The sequence below is a fragment of the Schistocerca gregaria genome, chromosome 4 (genome assembly GCF_023897955.1).
Source record: "Schistocerca gregaria isolate iqSchGreg1 chromosome 4, iqSchGreg1.2, whole genome shotgun sequence".
NCBI lineage: Eukaryota > Metazoa > Arthropoda > Insecta > Orthoptera > Acrididae > Schistocerca > Schistocerca gregaria.
This window is the reverse complement of record NC_064923.1, coordinates 267,586,714-267,612,064: the sequence shown is the minus strand read 5'-3', so window position 1 is coordinate 267,612,064 and position 25,351 is coordinate 267,586,714.

Here is a 25,351-nt window from a genome sequence, read left to right as displayed (position 1 = left end):
CCATTCGCAACCGTCTCCATGAAGCTGGGCTACGGTCCCGCACACCGTTAGGCCGTCTTCCGCTCTCGCCCCAACATCGTGCAGCCCGCCTCCAGTGGTGTCGCGACAGGCGTGAATGGAGGGACGAATGGAGACGTGTCGTCTTCAGCGATGAGAGTCGCTTCTGCCTTGGTGCCAATGATGGTCGTATGCGTGTTTGGCGCCGTGCAGGTGAGCGCCACAATCAGGACTGCATACGACCGAGGCACACAGGGCCAACACCCGGCATCATGGTGTGGGGAGCGATCTCCTACACTTGCCGTACACCTCTGGTGATCGTCGAAGGGACACTGAATAGTGCACGGTACATCCAAACCGTCATCGAACCCATCGTTGTACCATTCCTAGACCGGCAAGGGAACTTGCTGTTCCAACAGGACAATGCACGTCCGCATGTATCCCGTGCCACCCAACGTGCTCTAGAAGGTGTAAGTCAACTACCCAGGCCAGCAAGATCTCCGGATCTGTCCCCCATTGAGCATGTTTGGGACTGGATGAAGCGTCGTCTCACGCGGTCTGCACGTCCAGCACGAACGCTGGTCCAACTGAGGTGCCAGGTGGAAATGGCATGGCAAGCCATTCCACAGGACTACATCCAGCATCTCTACGATCGTCTCCATGGGAGAATAGCAGCCTGCATTGCTGCGAAAGGTGGATATACACTGTACTAGTGCCGACATTGTGCATGCTCTGTTGCCTGTGTCTATGTGCCTGTGGTTCTGTCAGTGTGATCATGTGATGTATCTGACCCCAGGAATGTGTCAATAAAGTTTCCCCTCCCTGGGACAATGAATTCACGTTGTTCTTATTTCAATTTCCAGGAGTGTATAATTACGCTTAAAGCAAGCGACGGCTTGAAACATGTTAAGAAATCAGGGAATAACTTACATTCTACTAGACGGAGCTGTAGAGGGTAAAAATTATAGGAGAAAACGGAGGCTGGAATATATCCAACGAATAACTAAGGACCTTGGACGAACTACGTTGTTGCAGCTCTACATGCTAGTCTACCCTGTGTAAGATTCTCTATTTCTGCATAACGACTGCAGTCTACATACATTTAAACCTGCTTACTGTAGTCTAGCTTCAGTCTTCCTTCACAGTGTTTAATTCACAAACTTCCTTCCATTATGAAGTTGACGATTCTTGATGCCTAGGTTGTGTCCTATCAATCGATCCCTTCTTTTACTCAAGTTCCGCAATGTCTATTCCTGAATTTGGTCCAGTACCTCTTCATTAGTTACTAGATTTACCGATCACAGCTTTAGCATTAATGTACAACACCAATTGCAAAAGCTATTCTTCTTGTCTGTACTGCTCATCGTCAATTTTTATCCTACCATACAGTGTTGCACTCCAGACAAATATCTTCCGGAAATACTTCTTAAAATTTAAATTTATATTGGATTAAAACAAATTTCTCTTTGCTTACTATTGCCACTTTGCATTTTACATCCTCTCTACTTCGCCCATCGTCATTTATTTTGTTACCCAGATGTCATAACTTGTCTACTAGTTTTATTTCCTACTCTAATCCCATCAGTATCACAATGATTTAATTCGACTACATTCCATTAGCTTGTTTTACTATTGTTGATTTTCACCAAACAACCACTTCCCAAGACACTCTACGTCCCGCTCAATCAATGTCCACAGTCCTTTGTCGTCTCTGATGGAACTGCAGTGTCATCATCAAACGCCAGAATTTTTATTTCTTCTCCTGGAATTTTAATTCCGTTTCGAGTTTTCTTCTTTGTTTCTCACATAACCTTCCCACCGTACAGATTGAGTAACATGGCAGCTAGGGAGCCCTGTCTCAGTTGCGTTTAACTACTGCTTCCCTTTCAACTTCTTCAATTCTACACAAGTTGGTAAATTCCTAGATTGGTAGGTCTCGGTAATATTCACAACTTTCAGCACCTGCCTTCTTTGGGACTGGAATTATTACATCCTTCTTGAAGTCTAGGGGTATTTTGCCTGTCTCTCATATCTTGCATATCAAGACGAGGTGAAGTACATAATCCACCTCTCTAGGCAAGGTGAATGGCTCGAGGGGACGGGATGGGATGTATTCTAGTATTAAAATCATATATTTAACATTTTTGTCGTGATATCTCTACAACAGATCAGTGACACGCCTTCTGAATACGAAGGAATGTCAGTAACTAAAGCCAGGCTTTGTTTCTGCTCCACAGGACGACATATCTTAAAGTCACTGTCGTTCTTGTGTGTTACTTGTGTTGATTCAGTGTATAGCTCTATACTTATGATTTCAGAGCAATTTATTATGAGTGTGTTGTTTTCCATACGCATCAAGGAAGAAGAAATGAGGGGAGTTGATACACGGATTTCGATGCATGGTTGCCTTGGGATTGACCATTCTATGGCTACTCGACGTCTCCCAGACTTTCAGTACATCTTACAGTCACTCCCAATACCCAGGCTCCAACCCTACAAAACATAAATACCAACAGATCACACAGATGATCATTTGCAGCCACTGCAGGACCGTCCCGAGTTCCACTTACGTTTAACTGGTTATAAGCAATGTAAGGCAAAATAGTCGGCAAGTTTTCTTAAGCTCCAGACCCCAACAAAACAGTTCATTATTTCCGACGTAATTAAATTTGTCGGAGATATTTGAAACGACAAGGCTTTGTCTCTAAACATTACGGGACCCCTCAATGACAGAATTAAAGTAACACACGCACATGATAAAGGTGAAACCGAATAATAATTATTTCAAAATATAGTAACTCCATAAATGAAGGCCAGCTTAAAGATCGCCACATGCACCCAAAAGGTGAGATTAAGGCATTAACAACTAACTTAAGCCTGGAGAAGGAGCAGTGCGTTTGGCAATTTTAACCGCACTAAATGCCAGAAATAGTTATTAATTCCTGTCAAAGTTTACAATCTTAAATGCTGGCCAGCTAACAAGGCAGCACAAGAAAATAGTCCACTCAAGGGTTTAAATCATCTATGAACTACAAGGTGGTTATAATTAAAATTAAACTTTCAAACCTCTGTAGAAATAACACCACTGTTCAGAATGACATCAAATTGCAACGGAATATTATCAGAGAAGGGGAAAAACGTATGTCAGAAGAAAAATAAAGAGTTACAAAATGTAGCCCAAAAAAAATGTTCAGATGTGTGTGAAATCTTATGGGACTTAACTGCTAAGGTCATCAGTTCCTAAGCTTACACACTAATTAACCTAAATTATCCTAGGGACAAACACACACACCCATGCCCGAGGAAGGACTCGAACCTCCGCCAGGATCAGCCGCACAGTCCGTGACTGCAGCGCCTTAGGCTGCTCGGCTAATCCCACGAGGCTAAAATGTAGCGATAGATGGCGCTGTAAACATCATAATTTAATAGTGATCGACTACAAATGAAAATCAATCATGCAACAATGCCTAAGGCGTACGTTTGACGTTAAATAAACCTTACTACTCAGTGCGCATGGGCGTACAGGTGTGATACTGTTAGTTACGTAAGCCCATCCACCACGGTAAGGTCGTTTCACATCGGATGGGAAAAATCGGTTTTTAATGGTCCTGAGGCCAAAATCAAATCGGATTATTAATTTCCGCGTGACTGGCGCAAAACATGTTCAATGTGCTGTCCACCGTTTTCTGCAACAAGTTGAAATGGAGGAACAGCATGTTCCGCAACTGATCGAAATGTTTCCGGGGTTACATTCAGAATGTGTTGCGCAAATCGTGCCTTCAACGCAGGTAAGTTTGCAATCGGAACACTGAACACAACACTTTCAGATAGCCCCACAGCCAGAAGTCACACGGATTAAGATCAGGTGACCGGGACGGCCAGGCTGTAGGGAAATGGCGGCTGATAATTCTAGCATTTCCGAAATGGGGCTTCAGCAGTTGCTTAACTGGATTTGCAATGTGCGGAGGTGCGCCATCTAGCATAAAAATGATCCCGTCCACACATCCACGCTGTTGGAGAGCTGGATGACGTGGTTGCGCAAAAGACACTCATAGCGCTTACAAGTGGCGGCACACGCAACAGGGCCGGAAGCACCTGTCTCTTCGAAACAAATATGGCCCCATGCTAAATGATACCGTACACACGGAACATACTGTCACCTTTTCATGTTGAAGTGGTACTGGTTGATTTGCGTGTGGATTTTCCGATGCCCATATTCGACAATTCTGTGTATTGACATTTTCTGTCAGATGGTAGTGGGTTTCGTCCGTCCACAATCTTCCGCGGCAAATCATTGTCCACTTCCATTTGAGCTATAAATTCTAAAGCAAAGGTCTCTCTTGCAGGCAGGTCAACAGGAAGCAACTCGTGCACATGAGTAATTTTGAATCGATGGCAAAGAAGGATGTTTCGTAGGATTTTACGGACCGTGCTCACGGGTATGTCCAATGTTGGGGCAATTCTCCGTGCACTACACGTTTACACACCACCACTCGTCGCCTGCAGCATTTCTGTGGTCACTGCTTTCCCGACGTCGAATCAATTCGTTTCCTCCCTCCACTAGATTGGATACCAAAAGAACCCGTCTTTTCGAATTTCCGAATCATTTACTTCAGACCCACAGCAGTCATCGGACCGACGCTTTTTTTCAAACCCTTCAGTGTCCAGAACTTCTGCAGAGCGACGTGTGCGCAGTCAACATTCTTGCAATACAACTTTACAAGCAGAGCGCGATCCAGCACTGAGAAAGCCATGGCGAACGCCGCAGACGCGAGAAAAGCCGTGTACCCGGCATGTTAATGCCAACTTAAATGGGTCTTGCGCATGACAGATATTTTCATTTACGTATTTCGACACATACAGCGCCACCTATTGATCAATTTTCACACTATTTTTTTTCTTCTGCCGTACGTTTTCCCCCTTCTCCGACAATATTCCGTTGCAATTTGACTTCATTTTGACAAGTGGCCTTATTTCTACAGCGTTTTTGAATGTTTAACTTGAATTATAATCACCCTATACTTTGTACATATCCGCGTAAGGTGGCACACATGACAACCAACCAGTTAGAAAAAAAAAAAAAAAACACTTCGGCTCTGGCGCGAAAGAACAGAACTCGAGCAGCCACACGAAACTCGCAATTAAGACAAAACCATGTTTACGGAACCATTACAAAATCTCACACAGCCTAAGGTATACAAGAGCCACGTTCTGAGATCAAACAATAGGCCAAATTGCACAGTTCACATTAAAACGGTTCCCCTTTTAAAAAGGAAACGCTAAAAGAAATACTGTGCAATAATATGTACATTAATACCACTTCAAGTCAAGAAGGCTGGGGTGTGATTGCAATCGACCATTAATGTTGCTACTTTCAGACTCTGGGCAAGACAGGATCAACAGTTTCAAAATTAAACGGAAGATACGCCGTGGTGATGGTACTACAAACGACCACTTGCGAAGAAATGCAGACACGCGCACAACGATACAGTGCAGACAGTTGAATGCCGGACTTGATGGTTTACATGGAAGACAATTATCCAAGTTGCTCACCCGCCATATTGCAGAAAGGTAATGGCGAAGACGAAGAAGCTCGAAGAGGCCAAACGTGCTCCCATCTGTTAAACTGCTTTACAAAACGAAGAATTCCACGGGCTGACGGAAGATGTCTCTCTTCTGGCCAGACGACCCCCAGCTCAATCTGTTTATGTTGCCTTCCTTAACGGGCAATGACGTACGCCCCGTGTTCTCGGTCAACACCCGGCAAGACAGCCAAGCCTCTATGGAACCAACACACACGGTCACAACCCTGACCGACTCGACGGTTGCCGTCTCCGTTACGCCACTTCCTCTCTTCGCGCACCACGCCGGTCACTGCCCATGTTGCTGTACCTCTCTCGACTCACTCCTGCCACTCCTCGCACCCTCTCCTCTGGTCAAAGATAACGAGTGTGAAAGCTTGACATGAGCTACCGAGCGGTGCACGGCTCCGGAGTGATTCATTTTCTTTGTTCTGAAGGAACTAAACTTGCGGAGATTATTTGCAGAAAATCTCTAGGCGCTTCAGTCCGGAACCGCGGGACTGCTACGGTCGCAGGTTCGAATCCTGCCTCGGGCATGGATGTGTATGATGTCCTTAGGTTAGTTAGGTTTAAGTAGTTCTAAGTTCTAGGGGACTGATGACCTCAGATGTTAAGTCCCATAGTGGTCAGAGCCATTCGAACCTTTTTTTTTTTTTTTTTTTTTTTTTTTTTTACCCGGAAATCCGTCACGCTGACCACTCAGCTATCGGGGCGGACGACACATGGTCTTATGAGATCAAACTGCTGAGGTCATCGGTCCCTAAGCTTACACACTACTTAGTCTAACTTAAACTAACTTACGCCAAGGACAACACACATACCCATGCCCGAGGGAGGACTCGAACCTCGGACGGGAGGAGCCGCGTGAGCCGTGACAAGACGCCTCAAACCGCGCGGCTACCCCGCGCGGCTCAAGATATGAAAGGGTACATTGGCGGAGCTGTTCTTTGCACACAAGTGATTCATGTGGAAAGTTCTCCATCGAGATTATGCCAACATAACGGGAGTTAATACACTCTGAAAACCGAATGGTAGTTGGAGCTATAAGCTTGGGGCATTTCATATCGAAAATCGTTAGGGAATGCAGTATTCCTAGATCCACACTGTCAAGAGAGTACCGAGAAAACCAAATTTCAGGCATTACCTCTCACCATGGATAACGCAGTGACCGATGGCCTTCACTTGATGACCCAGAGCAGTGACTTTTGCGTAGAATGGACCAAAGGGGTCAGCATGATAATGTGCAAGCAACGCTGCATGAAATAACTGCATATATTAATGTCGGTCGTACGATGAACGTATCAATTAGAACAGTGCGGCGAAATTTGATGTTAATGGTCTGTGGCAGCAGATGACAGATGCGAGAGCCTTTGCTAATAGTACGGCATCGACAGCAGCGCTTCTCTTGGGCTGGTGACAGATCTGTTGGACCCTAACTGTGAAACCGTGACATGGTCAGTTGAGGGCCGATATCAGTTGGCAAAAACTGACGATAGGGTTCGAGTGTGGGGCAAATTCCCCACGGACCAAAGCTGTCAACAAGTTAATGTGCAACCTGGAGGTGGCTCTGTAATAGTCTGGGCAGTGTTTACATAGAATGAACTGGATCCTCTGGTCCAGCTGAACTGATCATTGACCGGAAATGTTTATTTCCGGCTACTTGGGGATCATTTGCAGCCATTCATAGTCTTCACATTCCCAAACAACGAGGGAGTTTTTAGAGATGACAATGCGGCATGTCATTTGCCACAGCTGTTCGCTATTGGTTTAAAAACATTCTGACCAATTCGAGCGAATGATTTCGCCTCCCGTATTGTCCGATAAGAATCCCATTGAAATTTTATGGGACGTAATCGAGAGAGCAATTCGTGCACAATCTCCTGCACCACCAACACTTTCGCAATTGTGGACGCCTATAGATGCAGCATTGCTCAATATTTCTGCAGGGCGCTTCCAATGGCTTATTGATTCCGTGCCGCGTCGAGTTGCTGTACTACGCCGGGAAAAAGAGGTCCGACTCGTTATTGGGAGGTATCCCACTACTTTCGTCATTTCACTGTAGGCCTATATCGTCAAATAGTATATGTACGAGCTGTAGGTGTATACTGGCAACGACACAGTCGCCGGTGAGGAGGTAAATTATTCTGACGACATCAGGTGACGCTCAAGGCACAATATAGAAAACAACGAAAACAAATTTTGGAGGTCTGGAGTGCATAATCTCAGATGAAGGGTTTGCAAAAATTTTTGTATAGGCCAAACCGCTAGGAATTTTGCAACAAGGTTTAGGGAGAACATGTACGGCTCCACCAAGACTGCTTTACGAAAGATCCGAGAACCACAATCAGGACCATATTACAGAAAGGGCCATCTATTCAGTGAGTGAAGGAACTTGAGTCACATTTTAATAGAGAAAGGAAGCCACAACTTCTTTTGTGATCTATTGTGACATGTGAGTGCTTGTCACACAAGCCCCGTCACCTCCACCTTATTCTAGGCGCTTCAGTCTGGAACCGCGCGACCGTTACGGTCGCAGGTTCGAATCCTGCCTCGGGCATGGATGTGTGTGATGCCCTTAGGTTAGTTAGGTTTAACTAGTTCGAAGTTCTAGGGGACTGATGACCTCAGCTGTTAAGTCCCATAGTGCTCAGAGCCTTTTTGAGCTACCTCCACATTACTTTTATTGACTCCACATAGATTGAACATTGGTTGCCTTGTAGTCATATTCATACGATTTTTTCTTTAATTTTTGTTGTATTCTGTTGCTGATAATATTTTCTGTTGTTGTTGTTGGACTCCACGATTTCTCTCATTCTGGTCCGCTGCTTTGCACTTGGTGCGGCAAGCTGTCATACGTTATGCAAATCTTATGTTACTTGGACTTTGCTAAAATCTCACGACAGACATACAAATGAACATGTATTAAGCCATATGGATATGTTGCTTTAATGATTACTTAACATACTAACAAAAATGGAAAATGTATTTTTAATCAAATTTATATTTTATTCATGTATGCACTTACAAATAGCGTGCGGTGTTATTTTGCCTTGAGCGCCACCTGATGGTGGCCGAATAATTTCCCTTCTTCCCGGTGGTTGTATCGCAGCCAATATACACGTACACGTAGTACGAACTTGTACTATTTGACGATGTACATTGTATTGACGTTTTAAAGTACTTAGTATGTATTACTCATACACATTTCTGTATTCATAACCTTTTTACTGTGAGTCTACTGAAGAACAGGATACGCCAGCCGACGTGGCCGAGCGGTTCTAGGCGCTTCAGTCTGGAACCTGCGACCGCTACGGTCGCAGGTTCCAATCCTGCCTCGGGCATGGATGTGTGTGATATCCCTAGGTTAGTTAGGTTTAAGTAGTTCTGAGTTCTAGGGGACTGATGACCTCAGATGTTGTATCCCATAGTGGTCAGAGCCATTCGAAGAACGGGATAAAATCCGTCGGCTTTGACCAATGACGTCATAGGTTACTCATAGATATTATGTGTTTACTTTCGAGCCATAGATAATAAATGAGTGGTCTGCTGTGGATAAGCGCCATCATTGTACATTTTAAAAAAATGAATGTTGTTTTAAAAGACAGCGCTAGACATTGCGTAAAATTGTTTTCGTGTGCATTGATTTAAACAATTGGTTGTTTCCAATTCATTCGGTATTTAATTTCATTATTAGTGAGTTTGAGATAATTTGGACGAATAGTTTTTATTTTATTTAAGAAGAATTTTAGTTTTTCATTTTCCTTTGTGGGAATGGATTTATCTATTCCAGTGAATATGGATGACTTAAAGGAGGCTATGGGCGTGGACATGATGGCAACCATGTTTACAAACTTCTGGTCTTGTTGCCGATTATCTTCGATGTCGTGAGTGCGGCGAACATATGCGCCTGACAATAGTGTCTGCTCGTCGTACTCACGACTTATTCGTATGGCGCTGCATCAAAGATCGGTTGTGGCCGTCCATTAGACGAGGAACATAGTTCGAGAAATCTAAGCTAGCCTCCGGGGATATCATAAAAATTACATACTGTTGGTGTTTGAGGCATCCTGTGTGGCTGGGTGTGCATGAATGTCGTGTGAGTGAGCGTACAGTTGTAGGTTGGTATTCTTTTTGTAGGGAAGTTTGTGGGAAATATATAATGTATAGGGGACCGTTGGAGGGGGGGGGGGGGGGGTTAGAGTCGAAGTCGGTGAGTCGCTTTTTGGCAAAAGTAAGTACAACAGGAGGGAACCTGCGGTAGGATTATGGGTTTGAGGGACTGTAGTTTCAGGTCCAGAATGTGACGATGTAGTTTTTAAAGAAGTTCCCAATCGAACGAAGGAAGTTTTGATCACATTAATCGAAGATCATGTTGCAGAGGGTTCCGCAGTGATTTCCGATGGTTTTTCTTCATATAAGGATTTGGGGAATAGGGGCTTTCAGCATCTTGTTGTTAATCACAATACTGAATTCAGATCATCAAATGGGGCTTGTACAAATAGTGTAGAAGGTTATTGGTCAGCCATAAAATCTGATGTAGGGAGGGGAAAACGACGGATTTCGACACTACAGAGTCACTTAGATATATATTGATGAAGGCGTAGTGTACCCGATACAAATTGCGCGTTTAAGTGTTTTCTTAAACGCGTTGGGCGAATGTATCGTCCAAAATTTGTTAGTTAATTTCAGATTGAGATACGGAGTGGTGGATGAATGTGTCTGTACGTATGTGTGTTTCTAGTGTATGTGATTTTTGTTGATATTTTTCTAGGCGAGCTTCGGTGTTATGCGGACTATCCGTTTGGTAAGTTCAGTTTTTCATTTTTTTGTTTTAGTGCATTTGTCTATTTTGACGTATTCCATTGTTGCATTACACCGTTACGTATGGGTTCGTCAACTGCAATAGGTAATACAAATTTTGCAACTGTTGCTCTTTTTCCCTTTCCCAGCGCTAGTATCACTACGATTTTTTCAAGTCTATACTAGCACTGCTAAAGACGAAAACACCGACACACGTAAAATTTGTATCCCGTTCTTCAGTTGACGTATAAAGGTCAATGTAAGTACGGGGTATTGGTACTAGCTAGACGAAAAGAGCGATATATGGAACATTGATGTGACTTACCTATATAGAGCAGGATACAAATGTTATGATGGCGCTATTTTTCGCCTTCCGTAGCACTAGTATCCTGTTTTTCAGTTGACGTACATAGGTCAATTGAAGTACAGAATACGCACGATATAAATGATATTATTTGCCATTCGGTAGTACTAATATTCTATTTTTCAGTTGACCTATATAGCTCACTAAAAATGGGATACAAATTTCACTGTTGTTGGTTTTCTTGTCGTCGCTAGCAAGACAATAACTTTCAGTCGATACTATTAGCATCGAACGCAAAAAGAATTGTATCTCTTACTGAAGTACTTGATGCAAATTTTATGTGTGCTGTCTTCTTACACTTTCGCGTAGTTCAAGTGAGGTACAGGTTGCCAAAGTAACGTACGTCGATTTTCTCGTTTTCGTTAACAGTTGTATTCTATTCTTCAGTTGACCTATATAGGGGGTGCAAATGTTATGTATGAGGATCTTTCCACCGTCGGTCGTACTACCATGTACGTAAGAACAGACTATTAACGGTAGAGGAGGCGAAAGAAACAAACACATGTAAAATTTGTATCCCGTACTTTAGTTGATCTATATAGTTCACCTAAAGCGTAGGATACTAATGCTAACTAAAACGAGGAAACGGATGTACGCTAAATTGGCATCCCCTACTACAGTCAACCTATACAGATCGACTGAAGTTATAGTACAACTTATATGTATGTCAACTGAGGTATTCTATGCTACCGCTGCTCCTATCCCTTTTTCTTCTTTATTTTTTACAGATGTACCAGGACTCAAACAAGTGATATCCTTAACATTAAGGTAGAAATATTACTGGCCGTGATATATGTCTACCATCTGTTTTCTCTCCTGTATTGCTATGTTTACGTACATTCCTCTCAGCTGTTAAAACTGTGTAACAAATGATCTCAGGCAACCTATGACGTCATTGGTCAAAGCCGACGGGTTGTAACCCTTTCTTCAGTAGTCCCTAAATAACTCATTACGAACGACTGTGAGAATGATTCTAAGTATGTGGCGTGTTCACTTACTGGGAGCGGAGTGACGTTTGCTTTGTCTCAAAGCGAAAACTAAACTGACGTGACAAAACTCGCCCGGCGCGGTGCAGGAACACGACGTGATATGGACTCAACAAGTCATAAGTTTCCTGCAGAAATATTGAGCCATCCTGCCTCTATAGCCGTCCATAACTGCAAAAGTGTTGGCGTTGCATGGTTTTGTGTAGACACTGACCTCTCGATTATGTCCCGTAAATGTTCGATGGGATTCATGTCGGCTGACCTGGCGGCCAAATCATTCGCTCGAACTGTCCAGAATGTTCGTCAAACCAGTCGCGAATAGTTGTTCCCCGGCGACGTGGAGCATCGTTCTTTGGGAACACGAACTCCATGAATGGCTGCAAATAGTCTCCAAGTACGCGAACATAACAATTTCCAGTCCGTTCAGTTGGAGCTGAGGACCCAGTCCATTCCATGTGAACACAGACCACACCGTTATAGTGTCACAGCCAGTTTGCATAGGGTGTAGTTGACAACTGGGGTCCATGGCTTCGTGGGGTCTGCGTCACACTCGAACCCTACCATCAGCTCTTACCAACTGGAATCCGACCTCATCTGACCAGGCCACAGTTTCCCATTCGTGTAGGGTCCAACCGATACGGTCACGAGCCCAGGAGAGACCCACAAAGCGATGTCGTGCTGTTAGCAAAGGCACTCACTTCGGTCGTCTGCTGCTGTAGCCCATTAACACCAAATTTCGCCACATTGTCCTTGCGGTTATGTTCGTCGTACGTCCCATATTGAATTTTACGGTTCTTGCACAAAGTATTTCTTCACTGTAAGCACTGACAACAATACACAAACGCTATTATTCTCGGTTGTTTAGTGAAAGCCGTCGGCCACTGCATTGTGCGTGGTGAGGGGCAATGCCTGAAATAAGGTATTGTCGGCACACTCTTGACACTATGGATCTCGGAATACTGAATTCTCCATCGATTTTCGAAACGAAATGTCCGATGTGTCTAGCTCCAACTCCCGGTTCGCGTTCAATGTCTGTTAATTCTCGTCTTGAGGCCATAATCATGTTGGAAATGTTTTCACACGAATCACTTGAGTATAAATAACAGCTCATCCAATGCACTACCCTTTTATAGCTTATGTAAACGGCAACACCGCCATCTATATATGTACATACTGCTATCACATGATCCTTGTTACCTCAGTGACGCCATTTATTCCATGCGATTTACAGATACATAATGCTTTAATATCTTAATAAAAGCTTTAGTGTAGCATATTACACAGGAACGTTATTGTGGATAATACACTACTGGCCATAAAAAATTCCTACACCAATAAGAAAGGCAGATGATAAACGGGTATTCATTGGACAAATATATTATACTAGAACTGACATGTGTTTACATTTTCACGCAATTTGGGTGCATAGATCCTGAGAAATCAGTATCCAGAACAACCACCTCTGGCCGTGGTAACGGCCTTGATACGCCTGGGCATTGAGTCAAACAGAGCTTGGATGGCGTGTACAGGTACAGCTGCCCATGCAGCTTCAACACGTTATCACAGTTCATCAAGAGTAGTGACTGGCGTATTGTGACGAGACAGTTGCTCGACCACCATTGACCAGACGTTTTCAATTGGTGAGAGATCTGGAGAATGTGTTGGCCAGGGCAGCAGTCGAACATTTTCTGTATCCAGAAAGGCCCGACAGGACCTGCAACAAGCGGTCGTGCATTGGCCTGCTGAAATGTAGGGTTTCGCAGGGATCGAATGAAGGGTTGAGCCACGGGTGGAACACATCTGAAATGTAACGTCCACTGTTCAAAGCGCCGTCAGTACGAACAAGAGGTGACCGAGACGTATAACCAATGGCACCCCATACCATCACGCCGGGTGATACGCCAGTATGGCGATGACCAATACACGCTTCAAATGTGCGTTCACCGATATGTCGCCAAACACGGATGCAAACCATAATGATGCTGTAAACAGAACCTGGATTCATCCGAAAAAATGCCATTTTGCCATTCGTGCACCCAGGTTCGTCTTCGAGTACCTCCGAGCTGACATTCCATGCTGCTGCAAAAGTCGTCGAACTGTTCGTACAGATGGATGTTGTCTTGTTAACGTCCCCATCTGTTGTCTCAGAGATCGAGACGTGGCTGCACGTTCCGTTACAGCCATGCGGATAAGATGCCTGTCATCTCGACTGCTAGTGATACGAGACTGTTGGCATCCAGCACGGCGTTCCGTATTACCCTCCTGAACCCACCGATTCCATATTCTGCTGACAGTCATTGGATCTCGACCACCGCGAGCAGCAATGTCGCGATACGATAAACCGCAATCGCGATAGGCTACAGTCCGACCGTTATCAAAGTCGGAAACGTGATGATACGCATTGCTCCTCCTTACACGCGGCATCACAACAACGTTTCATCAGGCAACACCGGTCAACTGCTGTTCGGTTATGAGAAATCGGTTGGAAACTTTCCTCATGTCAGCACGTTGTAGGTGTCGTCACAGGCGCCAACCTTTTGTGAGTGCTCTGGAAAGCTAATCATTTGCTTATCACAGCATCTTCTTCCTGTCGGTTAAATTTCGCGTCTGTAGAATGTCATCTTCGTGGTGTAGCAATTTTAATGGCCAGTAGTGCATTTTGTGAGAAGACAGTCACATATCGCTGTATGATATATGATTATTTTTCTGCTTATTTCTTGGCTAACTAGAGGACAGTAGACAGCCTGCTAACTGTGGAAGAACGCTTTACATTTTCGCGTTAGAAATGAATGGGACGAAACGACAATGCCACGGTCTGGCTTGACCACAAGAGGTCAGTCGCAGAGGCACTAGAGAACGGAAGTGGGTCCATAGGGCACTGCAGTTTGTGGAAGTCGGTTGCGGTTAAGCCTCTGCTCCGGACTGTGTCGACAAACACGGTTTACTCCGAAAGCAGTCTGCTGCTAAGCCGATCCACTGCACGTCCCTAGTGTCTAGCCGAGTGCGACAAATGCGCCTGCCTGTGTGCAGATCTAACAAGTAAACCTACCCACGGGATACACTTCGATTGCTGTAGGCTTTCAATATTTCGTTGTGTAGAACAAAATAAGATACGCATATATTTTTCATACTTGCCCATATGGCCATTATGGGGGTAAAATATTCCCTTGATATAAATTGAGTTTAATGTTTCTGAATGAATACCGCTGAGACATTAAAGCCTAGTTTGCATGACGACATTGGGTTGCGCCACTCGTTGCGTGGAATGAGTTGCACGCAAGTAGTTTCATATATGACAGAAGACATGGCAACACCAGTTTACACGAAGTTTCGTCGCTTTGTGGGTCCCTTGAGTCGTGCCTGAAATGAAAGTTTTGGCAGCTGCACATCGCTCGAGTTGTGATGGAGTTAAAACTTGTTGCATGGAATCGCTACATAAGAAAAAGATAAGAAAAGTGTGACCGGACGAAGGAAAAACGTGAGCCCGGTTTCTCAGCATCCTTGCTGAAATAATTTAAAATGGTTCAAATGGCTCTGAGGACTTAACTTCTGAGGTCATCGGTCTCCCAGAACTTAGAACTAATTAAACCTAACTAACCTAAGGACATCACACACATCCATGCCCGAGGCAGGATTCGAACCTGCGACCGTAGCGCGTAGAACCGCACGGCCACTCTGGCCGGCTGAAGTAATTTAAACGGAAGATCCAAGTAGTTCTTTTAATTATCTTAGAATGTCACCAGAACTGTTCACGTTTCTTCTAAATATAGTTAATTATGTGATAAGGAATAAAGGTACTGTAATGCATGAAGCACTGTTGCCAGAACTGATATTACATTTCATATTCCGTGCATTACAATCGAGATCATTCGGCATGCTATAATATTGGTTTTAGTTGGTGATGACGTTATTTCATTAACACCAATGATTATTAACATCAACAATAATAATTATTAACATTAGCAACAATAGTTATTCGAAGCAGGCCACATGGGATTTTAGTCTTGTAGACAATAACATTTCTACAGCTACAATTACATTTGCTTGTATTTTTCCTAATTCAGTTGTATATGTGCTCCTAATTCAATAAATTTCACCCTGCAGCTCAGATATTGTCAAACTATCGCCCTTGACAGTCTCAGGAGCAGCAATATGTTGCTTTATTTTTGTAATCACTAATCAGCAACACTGAAAATCCACAAACACCTATGCAAAGCATATATATCCAAAAAGCGAACATTATTCTCTGTTCCCCACTTCATATTTCAGTATGTCTACACTCTACGAATACACATAACCTCAAAACTAAAGCAACTAGTATCGCCAAAGTTGGAGCACGCCGAAAGTGTTTAGTTTCGCCAAAGAGTTGCGCAAACGCGCAGCGCGCATGCGCAGTGGCCAGTAACGTAGTTGTTTGCAACCTAGTGTCGTTGTGCAAACTGGGCTTAACAGATATTTAAAAAAAATTCAAATAAAAATTGTACGGTATTTAAACGTTACAACGGTGCAACCAGATTTGTCGAGAAAGCCATTTTTTTTAGCAATCCCTTTCCGCACAACTTTGTTTCTCGTTTCGACATTTGACTAACAGCGAAATATATAGCATCGTTAATACCAAATTCATTCGCATGTGATGAAGTGGTATTCCGAAGATGCACTCGTCTACGAACGAGGAATATCTCTTTATCACAGTACGCACCGTGCTGAGCTGTTCAGGCAGTGCACTTCCAGCGTACTCAAATAAAACACTTAAGCTACCGTACTGTTTTTTACTACTGCAGTGAGATATGACTTTCGTTTCAGTTTCAAAAACAATTTCGGATTGTTAGCTGCATTTCATACGCAACAATCTATCACGTAACTTGAACCACATTTTTCACTGCAAAGCCTTCAAATTTTATGCGGTAGCCAACTTAGAAATTAAGTATCACAACAGCTATGAGCAATGCCGAAAAAATTTACACTTCATCGTCAAACCGTGATGTCACTCTGTAAGATAAGAAAAAAAAAACATTTTTGTGTGTCAATTAGTTTCCTTATAACCGAATGAGAAGTATTACATAGTGAACAAACGCGCAATAGTGGTTTTTAATTTTTTAAATGAAAACGTGAATCTCTGTCGAAAAATTAATTATAGCAGTTGATGTCGTTTTGACTTATTAACATATAGTATTTGTTATAGCACAAAAATCGGAGACGCATTTTTCTCGCGTACTGGTGTCAGTCGCCACTTAATGAGCTGCGCACGTAACGCAAAGCAACCGTATCGCATCGCTTCGCGTTGAATTGCTCGCCTACTCACACGGTTTCGCGCTACGCCGGTTTCAGCCAGGCCGCTCGCCTAGGACGTGGTGTTACCTTTGACGGTAAGCGCCTGTGTATTTGATATTATTGTTTCGCATTCACGAAAACGTCAGACTGTTACATTGGATCTTAAGCTTTGCTTTGAGACGATAGGCAATGTAATAAACCATAAGATAACCTTAACCTGAGCAACGAGTTCAACGGAAAGTTCAGTAGTTCCGTGCAGCCAATGAACAATGGCAGTTGAGCGAAAGATACAAAACCCGGTCTACTTCCTGCTACCTCTCCTTCATCACCACTAAGTTGGACTAATTGACCAACGGCCAAAACACTTTCCTCACTACTGCCTGATTTATCATCTAAACCAAGAACACTGACGTGCTCTTGTAATTTCCTTAATTGACCGAGCAACTGATCAACATATCAAGCCTGTTCAGGCTCGGCTACCCTCTGGTTCATTGCCCTCGACTCCCATACCTGGATGGCATGTGATCATGTGCTTCCTCCATTACTTCCCCCTTGACCTTAGCCAGCACTACCAAGTGCGGCCCCAGCCTAATTAATTTACATAACAGGCCATCACACATGCTGAACTACAGTGTGTCATATACAGCTTGTAGCCGGCATCAGTGGCTTGCATTGCGTGCCACTCAAAAAGGCTGTGACCCATTGTCTGTAATGCTGCTGCGTTCCTACACAAACCATCTGGGTTATTGTACTTCTTTCTTGGCTTATGCAACACTTCATGATCAATCTCCCTCAGCCTCAATGTCAACGCTGTTAGCCTATTAGAAAGGTCCTTCTAACCCAGCAACCATTTGAGAGCTGCACAATCAGTTACTATTTTGAATTTTTTTCTACACAAGTAGCTTCCAAAATATGTACTTCCGTACATGAAGCTGAGCATTTCCTACTTATTGAGTTGTCCTGAAGGGAAGTCACAGGATGTTCTTCACCATTCACTACCTCATACAAAACACACCATAACACCTAACTGAATATGTTACACTGTAGCATAAATTTTTTCCGACTGTCTGGGAAACTCCAAACCAGACTCAGTGATAAGGCTTTCTTCAGTTACTTGAATAAGGCTTGACATTCCTCTGTTCACTTGAATTTCATGCTTTTTTTGTTTTCTTTTTTAGTAGTTGCATGAGTGGTTGTAAAAACTCCGTGAACTCCTTCACCAATTTTCTATAATAGTTTGAGATTCCTAAGAAATAACTGTAGTTCTTTACTCATCATAACTGTAGTTCTTTACTCATCATAGTAACTAGAAAATCCTGTACCAGTGGTATTTGTTTTGCATCTGTCTGCATCTATTGCTTGTTAATCATATGCCTCAAGGCAAAATGATGCTTCCCTTTGCTTAGCATGAGATGTGCAGCCCACAGCTTTTTAAAAACCCCTCTCTGCTGTTACATATGTTCTTTCATATCCTTCAAAAGCACAATATACAATCAAGACACACCAAACATTGCCAAGTTTTCAACTCACATAGTACTTCATTCAACAACCACTGAAATGTTGCTGGTGCATTTTTTAACCTGAGTTGTTTACTTCAGTATTGGTAACGACTGCAGCAAAATGAGAATTCTGTCTTTGACCAGTCCTCCTTAAATATGTGGCACAGAAATACCAGCAATGTACCACATTATGAATGGTTTTCGTGATATTGGGTATGAGGTACTCATCAATTACCACCTTATTATTAAGATGGCTGTAGTCACAGCAAAACCTGCATTTCTTGGATCTGTCTGTCGACTTTTTGGGCATGACCACAATTGTGGCCTCCTCTGTTACTCCATCAGCTAACTATTGGTTAATAAAATCCTCCATAAACGGGTGTAAATGCTGAGGTATATGACATGGTTTTCAATATACTGACTCCTCATTTCCCATTGGAGTTCAGTGTTATAGGCATTGTTGGCAGTGGATCCTAAGAATAAAACAAGTACTCCATATCTTTCTGTCCCCTCTAAATGCCCCATATTTTTACATAATGCAGTTTTACTGGTGATCTATGGCTGACCCTGGTTCAGACCCAATGTGACCCAATCATCCTCCTCCAGAATGTCCAGATTTGCTGCTAACAGTTCCTCTGTTGGCCTTACTTCATCAGGACCAAAATTATCCACAATCATGGGTACCGCTTTTCTGCCATCTCTCTCCTGTATGTATATAATGTTCTCTTAGCAAAACACAAAGATGTATCCAATTCATTGTGGCTCTATTATACATAGCATATCAAAGACAAATACAGTTCACAATGTTGCTGAGCAAAAGTCAAACAATAATTTTTAAATAAACACACTGCCATTTGACTGAATTGTTGTTTATTTAATTATGAGCCAGGTTTTGGCCTTTTATGCCATTTTCAATTTTTGTATGTTAATTACATAAACTCAATCACTTGAAAATGGCATAAAAGTCTGAAATGTCAGTTGTAATTAAATAAACAACAATACAGTCAAATGGAGGTGTGTTTTTTAAAAAATTAAAAACCTACAGTTCAGTTATGGGTTAACCTTCAAATACATGAATCGTATAAGATTAAAGACTTCTGACCAAGGAATTTATACAGCTATAACTTTGATTCCAATCATGTTATTCTTAATATCGGATGATGTGTGGAGATATACCTTGAACCTACTCATAATAGGTGGTTTAAGAAGATTTCTAATTTGTGCATGGAACATAATGCAGTTAAAAAACAGGAGGCCCATGTAGTACATCAACTTCATAACAGAGTAGTTAATTTAACCCACATGCATTTTTTCTAGGAACAAAGAGAATTTCATGCTTCCCACTCACGCATTAAAGCTATATGTGCAAACCTCAAAATGTGTAGGTATGAAAATTTACAATATTCTAAAATAGAAACATATCCACGGCATGGAGCTAGGGCAACTGAAATGAAATCTATGAAATTTGTTAGTACAGAAATGCTATTATTCCATCTTGGATTTTCCATTATTATTCCTTAAAAAGATTCCTGAATAATAATGTGAAAATCTGAACAAGAAAGCAAAGTGTTGTTAATTAAGCTAATTAGCAGCTTTATGTGAAATGAACAACTGCAACAGTTACTTTTCTATATTAATGCTAATATCATGTATTGTTTCAGTAATACATTTGAATTTTAATTGCAGGTTGACAAGACCCCTGTACATTAAACGATGATTTAAGAACTCTACCAGCAGTACAAATATAAGTACTGCAAAGAAGTCAGGAGATTAAAATCAGACAGAATCAGCCAACAGATACAAGGTTCAGATAATGTTTCAAAGACTTACTAGTCAATTGTAAATAAAATCAGAAACAGTGAAACTGAAACTAAAATTAATAATGTACAATTAACTGTGAATAATGAAATTATCTCTGGTCCCCTTCTAGTCAGAAATATCTGTAAGAACTACCTCATAGATACTGTTGAAAATGATGTCACAATGAAACAGGATATACAGCACACATTTGAATCCAATAACAAACAGAACTTCAGTACACTACCCACAGTAAGCACATATGACATTCTGCAGCTTATTGACAGCCTCATAAACAAAAAATCAGCAGGATTAGATGAAATTTCTCCACATCTATTCAAGAAATGCAAATGTGAACTAATTAAATAACAAGTTCATCTAATAAACTGAATTCTCATAGAAAGTGTGTTCCCTGCAAAGTCAAAACTGACTGTAGCTAAACCAATACACAGTTAGGGGGAAATAAAGCATGTACAGAACTACAGACCCATAGCCCTTATCTGAACTTTCAGCAAACTAATACAGAAAACAATATTTTAAAAAATCCTGGAACATTATGACAATGCTGATATATTAAGTGATTTCCAGCATGATTTCAGAAGAGGTCGAAGTACCATTTCAGTAGTAGTGCAATTTTTCCATCAGGTGCTTGAAAAAATAAATGAAAAATCCCAAGCAACAGCAATATTCCTGGACCTCTCAAGGACCTTTGATAGAGCACATCATGGCGTGCTCTTATCAAAAATTGTGAAGATGGTGTCACTGGAAAACTCATACAATTGCTAAAAACATATTTAAAGGGCAGACAGCAGTGCACAGAAATTATATACTCTAATGGAGAAATCCTCCCCCCATGAACCATGGACCTTGCCGTTGGTGGGGAGAATTGTGTGCCTCAGCGATACAGATAGCCGTACCGTAGGTGCAACCACAACGGAGGGGTATCTGTTGACAGGCCAGAAAAATATGTGGTTCCTAAAGAGGGCAGCAGCCTTTTCAGTAGTTGCAGGGGCAACAGTCTGGATGATTGACTGATCTGGCCCTGTAACACTAACCAAAACGGCCTTGCTGTTTTGGTACTGCGAACGGCTGAAAGCAAGGGGAAACTACAGCCGTAATTTTTCCCGAGGGCATGCAGCTTTACTGTATGATTAACTGATGATGGCGTCCTCTTGGGTAAAATATTCCGGAGGTAAAATAGTCCCCCATTCGGATCTCCGGGCGGGGACTACTCAAGAGGACATCGTTATCAGGAGACAGAAAACTGGCGTTCTACGGATCGGAGCATGGAATGTCAGATCCCTTAATCGGACAGGTAGGTTAGAAAATTTAAAAAGGGTAATGGATACGTTAAAGTTAGATATAGTGGGAATTAGTTAAGTTTGGTGTCAGGAGGAACAAGACTTTTGGTCAGGTGAATACAGGGTTACAAATAGTGGTAATGCAGAAGCAGGTTTAATAATGAATAAAAAATAGGAGTGCGGGTAAGCTACTACAAACAGCATAGTGAACGCATTATTGTGGCCAAGATAGACATGAAGCCCACGCCTACTACTGTAGTACAAGTTTATATGCCAACTAGTTCTGGAGATGATGAAGAAATTGATGAAATGTATGATGAGATAAAAGAAATTATTCAAATAGTGAAGGGAGATGAAAATTGGTGACTGGAATTCGAGAGTAGGAAAAAGGGAGAGAAGGAAACATAGTAGGTGAATATGGATTGGGATTAAGTAATGGAAGTAATGGTAGAATTTTGCACAGAACATAACTTAATCATAGCTAACACTTGGTTCAAGAATCATGAAAGAAGGTTGTATACACGAAAGAATCCTGGAGATACTAGTAGGTATCAGATAGATTATATAATGGTAAGACAGAGATTTAGGAACCAGGTTTTAAATTGTACGACATTTCCAGGGGCAGATGTGGACTCTGACCACAATCTATTGGTTATGAACTGTAGATTAAAACTGAAGAAACTGCAAAAAGGTGACAATTTAAGGAAATGAGACCTAGATAAATTGACTAAACCAGCGGTTGTACAGAGTTTCAGGGAGAGCATAAGGGAACAATTGACAGGAATGGGGGAAAGAAATACAGTAGAAGAAGAATGGGTGGCTCTCAGGGATGAAGTAGTGAAGCCAGCAGAGGATCAAGTAGGTAAAATGACGAGGGCTAGTAGAAATCCTTGGGTAACAGAAGAAATATTGAATTTAATTGCTGAAAGGAGAAAATATAAAAATGCAGTAAATGAAGCATGCAAAATGGAATACAAACGTCTCAAAAATGAGATCGTCAGGAAGTGCAAAATGGCTAAGCAGGGATGGCTAGAGGACAAACGTAAGGATGTAGAGGCATACCTCACTAGGGGTAAGATAGATACTGCCTACAGGAAAATTAAAGAGACCTTTAGAGAAAAGAGAGCCACTTGTATGAATATCAAGAGCTCAGATGGAAACCGAGTTCTAAGTAAAGAAGGGAAAGCAGAAAGGTGGAAGGAGTATATAGAGGGTCTGTACAAGGGCGATGTACTTGAGGACAGTATTATAGAAATGGAAGAGTTTGACAGAGCACTGAAAGACCTGAGTCGAAACAAGGCCCCTGGAGTAGACAACATTCCATTAGAACTACTGACGGCCTTGAGAGAGCCAGTCCTGACAAAACTCTACCATCTGGTGAGCAGGATGTATGAGTCAGGTGAAATACCCTAAGACTTCAAGAAGAATATAATAATTCCATTCCCAAAGAAAGCAGGTGTTGACAGATGTGAAAATTACTGAACTATCAGTTTAATAAGTCACAGCTGCAAAATACTAAAGCGAATTCTTTACAGACGAATGGAAAAACTGGTAGAAGCCGACCTAGGGGAAGATCAGTTTGGATTCTGTAGAAATGTTGGAACATATGAGGCAATACTGACGACTTATCTTAGAAGAAAGATTAAGGAAAGGCAAACCTACATTTCTAGCATTTGTAGACTTAGAGAAAGCTTTTGACAATGTTAACTAGAGTACTCTCTTTCAAATTCCAAAGGTGGCAGGGGTAAAATACAGGGAGCGAAAGGCTATTTACAATTTGTACAGAAACCAGATGGCAGTTATAAGAGTCAAGGGACACAAAAGGGAAGCAGTGGTTGGGAAGGGAGTGAGACAGTGTTGTAGCCTCTCCCCAATGTTATTCAATCTGTATATTGAGCAAGCAGTAAAGGAAACACAAGAAAAATTTGGTGTAGCTACTAAAATCCATGGAGAAAAAAAAAAAATCTTTGAGGTTTGTCGATGACATTGTAATTCTGTCAGAGGCAGCAAAGGACTTGGAAGAGCAGTTGAACGGAATGGACAGTGTCATGAAAGAAGGGTATAAGATGAACATCAACAAAAGCAAAACGAGGATAATGGAATGTAGTCGAATTAAGTCAGGTGATGCTGAGGGAATTAGGTTAGGAAATGAGACACTTAAAGTAGTGAAGGAGTTTTGCTATTTGGAGAGCAAAATAACTTATGATGGTCGAAGTAGAGAGGATATAAAATGTAGACTAGCATTGGCAAGGAAAGCATTTCTGAAGAAGAGAAATTTGTTAACATCAAGTATAGATTTAAGTGTCAGGAAGTCATTTCTGAAAGTATTTGTATGTAGTGTAGCCATGTATAGAAGTGAAACATGGACGATAAATAGTTTGGACAAGAAGAGAATAGAAGCTTTCAAAATGTGGTGCTACAGAAGAATGCTGAAGATTAGATGGGTAGATCACATAATGAGGAGGTATTGAGTAGAATTGGGGAGAAGAGGAGTTTGTGGAACAACTTGACAAGAAGAAGGGACTGGTTGGTAGGACATGTTGTGAGGCATCTGGGGGAGGGCAGCGTGGTGGGTAAAAATTGTAGAGGGAGACCAAGAGATGAATACACTTCAGAAGGATGTAGGTTGCAGTAAGTACTGGGAGATGAAGAAGCTTGCACAGGATAGAGTAGCATGGAGAGTTGCATCAAACCAGTCTCAGGACTGAAGACCACAACAACAACAACAATGGAGATATACTGGAGAGGAGAAGGTCAAATATAAGAAATATACATTTTGGTAATCCTCAGGGCTCCATTTTACGTCCAGTCCTGTTCATATGCTATAAAATGATTTCCCAAATTTTCTTGACAATAAGCAATTGATCACTATGTATGCAGACAATACATCTGGTGTCTGCTATGCAGACAGTGAGCCCAGCCTAGTTGAGGAGATACATAACTTTAATAAAAAGGCAAGAGCTCACTTTGAAAGAGAGAAATTAAAAGTAGACATATAAAAAACTAATTTTATTCATTTTAAACCATGTGGTCCAAACAGGCAAAATACTGTGATTGATGAAATTCTACCAAAAATCTGTACAGACAGTAAATTCTTGGCTTTATGCACAGATGACTGACTTTCAAGGAAGCAGCAAGCTGATATGTATTAAGAATATTATCAGTATATATTCATTCTGAAACTCTAAGGACTGTATATTATGGATTAGTGTACCCCTTCTGGTCTTATGAAATAGTGCTGTGTGTGGGACATGCCAAACTAATATTGAAAGGGTTTTCATGCTGCAGAAGTGAGTCTTGAAGATCATAGCAAAAGTAAAATGAGAAACTTCTTGCAAACTCCTATTCATTAGACACAATATTCTCACAGTTTGTGCCATTTATATACTAGAAACTATAATGCTAGTGAACGAAGAGACTAAGATCACAAAAACAAACATGGATATTCACAACTATGAAATGAGGCATAGAAAAGTCTTTAATATGGTTAACGGAAGATTAAATTTAACAGCAAAAAGTCTGTATAACAAAGGAGCTGTTTTTAATAACTTGTTACCAAATGAAGTTTAGATATTGACAGGGGATACTTTTAAAAAGGTAAGTCAAGTAGTGGCTTATTCAAAAATGCCCTTATAACTCGGATTTATCATGAAGTATAATGTAACAACAAATACTGTAAACTAAAAAAAAGTTGTAATTGTACAAACTTTATACTTAGTTGAAAACCCACATGCATGCAAAAGTACATATTACC